Here is a 3,994-nt window from a genome sequence, read left to right on the forward strand (position 1 = left end):
TATATTTGAGACAATGTCTCACTAACTCACTAAATTGATTGATGATTGATTGATCAGTCTGGGTTTGAACTTTTGATCCTCCTGCCTCAGCCTCCCAGAGTGCTGGGATTACATGCCTATACCACCATACCTGGCTTGAATTATCTTTTAGCTGTGTTTATAGTATCTTTTGTGAAGAAGTCTTTAGAGCTGGACCTCTGTCATCTAAGAGACACCAAATGTCAGGAGTGGCAGATCTTAGGGAGCAAGTACTCCCAGACCCCTCAAGACAAACCATAAGTTCGGTCCTGTCACGGTCTTCATTCCATCACTGAGAAAGTGGACTCTCTCAGCAATTAGCCACACCAGAGCTAGCAAGAGACAAAATCAAGGTTTGTATGCTTAGATGCAGAAGCAAAGTCCACAGATGCCTGTCGAAGTCCACTAAGCAAGTCGGTGGCTCTGCCCAGATCCCTCCCTCTGGCCAGGCCTCTCTGACACCACTGAGTCTGTGGCTGTTTCTTGCCCACCATGCCAAGCCCTGGCCTTGACCCTCACCTCAAACTGCCCACTCCTGACCCTCCTCCAGTTTCTGTGCTTTGGCCACTGTGGTTTCTAGCACTGACAGGAAGGGACCCAGACTTCCTAGTAAATAAACGCTATCCACAGATCCCCCGAAACATGGAAATAACTTTCTTCTGCCACATCCCAAGTAACTCCAAGTATCCCACCTGCCTTCTGACCCTCTGGGTGACAAGTTCTAGGTCCTGAGTCCTCTTTGGGATGGCATGTGTCCTCCCCAGCATGATGGGAAGGAAATCGGCACCATGGGCTGTGATCAGTGATGATGATGACAACAACAGCAATAACAGAATATGGGCACCCCCAGGCCATCCTGTATCCATCAGATAGCTTTAGCAGTGCTAACACAGGGCTGATTTTGTTCATCTACATTCTCATCCATTTCTTTCACCTTCCAAGAAAGTCCCAGACATTGTATTGTGCCACCCATAGAAGTTTTTTTTTAAAAGTCTAAAAAATGAAGAGTCTTTTGTTTATATGCATATTACAGTTGTCCCTTGACATCCTTGGAAAGTTGGTTCCAAGATACCCAGGATACCTAAATCTGAGGAAGCTTAAGTCCTTGGTATAAAATGATATAGCATTTTCATATAGCCTATGCACACTCTCCTGTATATACTTTTGTTTTGTTTGGTTTTTTGAGACAGGGTCTCACTATGTAGCCCATGCTGACCTTGAACTCATGGAAATCCTCCTGCCTCAACCTCATGAGAGCTAGGATTACAGGCTTGCACTACCATATCCAGCCTCCTCTTGTATGCTTTAAAGCATCTCTAAATTATGCATAATACCTTATAAAATGTAAATGCCATGTAAATAGTTGTTACACTATATTCTTTAGGGAATAATGACAAAAAAGAAAAGTCTATATGTGTTCAGTACAGGTGCAATTTTCTTGCAAAATTTTTGATTGGCAGTTGAATCCACAGATACAGAATGCACAGATACAGGAGGCTGACTATATAATTTTCCCTTCTAAAAAGGAATAGTCATATCATACTAGAAAATATCTGGTCGGGAGGAACCGTTAGGGGAGCTAAAGCTGCTGGTTAAGCCTGATCAAGGTGACAACATCCCCAAAGCACAGAGACTTCATGGCACTGCCCATGAGGGAAAAGACAGTGGTGGCCTGGCTGGTATTGGTGAAGTCCTGGCAAGAAGTTGGAAGAAAGAGGCTTTGACAAGGCCTATGTGGTCCTTGGCCAATTTCTGGTGCTAAAGAAAGATGAAGACCTCTTCCGGGAATGGCTGAAAGACACATGTGGTGCCAACGCCAAACAGTCCCGGGACTGCTTTGGGTGCCTCCGGGAGTGGTGTGATGCCTTCTTGTGATGCTGTCTGGGGAGCCCTCCGTCCCCAGCCCCAGGGTCCGAGTCTCTAGAGTTCACAGCTGAGGGGGGCACCTCACTCTCCTTACAGTGGAAAAGATTGTTGTTGTACTCACCTCTGATGTATTCCAGGGTCTTTTGGGAGTTCTCTCCCCCACACCGTTTCAACTTTTTTGGAAATCTCGCTCTTGCATGCATCTCCCCTTCTTCTCCTTCCCTTGCCAGTTCCTTGGCTACAGTTACCAGCTTTCCCCAGTGGATTCCCAGCCCCTTCCCTCACTTCCACTTTCATGTCTGGTGTGTAGGATGCCATTTGGCTCCCCCTTTTTTTTTGCAGAACAGTCACTGTTTTTAGATCAATAAAGTCATCTGGCCATTGTAAAAGTTCTAATGTTTCATATTTTCTTTCGCTTCTTTTCTTCTCTTCCTTCTTTGCTTCTTTCCTTTTTAAAAAAGTTTATTTGCCAGGGATTTGGCTCAGTGTTTCCACCACCTGCCTCACAAGTGCAAGGGCCCGAGTTTGATCCCCGGTACCAAAAAAAAAAAAAAAAAGTTTATTTGCTCCAAATAAAGTTAATACATTATAATTGGTTAATTTTTCCATTTTCCTTTCATCTCGAGTTTCCCACTCTTTTTCTTGGCAATTTATTTGCTGGGGGGCGGGCGGAGCTGGGCTGTTTGCCCTGTAGGGGTCCCTACAATCTGCACTTTGCTGGTCACAACCTCCTGGTGAAGTTTAACTTGTTTCTCTGTCCTTAGGGGTTCTTGGAAATTGGGACTTGGATATGCAAGCTTGATAAAATTCAGTTGTGACTTTTGGGGCAAGACTCTCATGGGTTTCTCCCATCAGGAGGCACATACTTCCTGGTTGCTTCTTGTTCTGTGGTGTTATTGTACTGCTTTAATTTTAAACTGGTCCTTCTTTACCTTCTTGCTTTCCCCACTTCCACTTTTTCCCTAGCAGAAGTTATGAGTTGCACACAGTCCCCCAACATCCCAGCTGTCCTGGGTCACCATGCCTTTGCCTGTGTTCTTTCTCCTGCTGGACACACCCTCCTGATTCTTCCACTGGGGTTAGGGTCACCCTCTCCTCAGGTGACCTTTCCAGATGCCTGCACTCCTAGTGCTAATTCTGCCTTTTTCTAGACACCTTTGTACCCCATATGACTGCTAGAGTGTGGGTCAACCTCGGGGTTGACCCCTGGTGGCCACATGCAGAGGGATATGTTCTCTTGCCCTCTCTGAAGTCCTCTGAGGGAGCCTTGCCAAAAAATGATCAGATTGCCTGCTTGTGCCTGGGACTCAAAGCAGGGAGTTGGGGCCTGGCTGGGTGGTGGTGGGGTGGGAAGCAGCCATGGTGAGGGAGGCGCAGTGAGGACCAAGCGCCTTCCTCTCTTGTCCTATCCCATTCCCTTCCCTCCCTCGCAGGCTCTAAGTGGAGGTCCTTCCTGGGAGGCCCCCGGGCAGCCATCTAGTTTGTGGCTGGCCCACTTTCCCAGATCCTGAGGGCTCCTCTCTGCCACTCACAGCCCTGCCGAGGCCAAGCGCAGCTGAAGTGAGCTGGGGACAGGCCGGGCTTGGGCTCAAGAGCCAGGCTTCCTGGGCTGTCTTCTGTGAGAGGGCACTTCCATGGGCTGGCGTTGGGCTCAGCACAGTGTGTGCCTTGGCCCATCTCATCCCCTGGTGGCCTGGAGCCAGGAGCTATTATTAACAGCCCCATTTCCCAGAGGAGGCCTCTGAGGTTCAGACAGGGACCTACCCTGTCTACCCACACATTCTACCCATGTGTGGGGAGAATTCCCTGGAACTGGCTACTAAGACCCAGGGGCTGATAAACTGCCCTATAATGTTTTGCATACATTAACTCAGGCAATAAAACAATCATGTGAAGAGGGACTGCTCGTTTTATGGAATAAATAAGGAAATAAAGGCACTGAGAGGTCAAGGAATTGTCTGATGTTACCCAGCTTGTAAGTTGTGTAGCCAGGATTCAAACTCAGGCAGTTTGGCCTCAGATCTTTTACAAATTGCTCTCCAGCCTGATGATGAGGATAACGAGAAAAGAGGAGAAAAGTATCTCTCTCAGGACACAGCTCTCTTAAAGC

At 47.4% G+C, this 3,994-nt stretch overlaps 1 pseudogene; it reads left to right on the plus strand.

Annotated features, from left to right (window-relative positions):
- The first annotated feature begins 786 nt into the window (after positions 1 to 786).
- On the plus strand, positions 787 to 2,256 carry LOC104870491 (annotated as a pseudogene).
- Positions 2,257 to 3,994: the final 1,738 nt, after the last annotated feature.

Source organism: Fukomys damarensis, unplaced genomic scaffold, assembly GCF_012274545.1.
Source record: "Fukomys damarensis isolate Sample0158 unplaced genomic scaffold, DMR_v1.0_HiC HiC_scaffold_27, whole genome shotgun sequence".
NCBI lineage: Eukaryota > Metazoa > Chordata > Mammalia > Rodentia > Bathyergidae > Fukomys > Fukomys damarensis.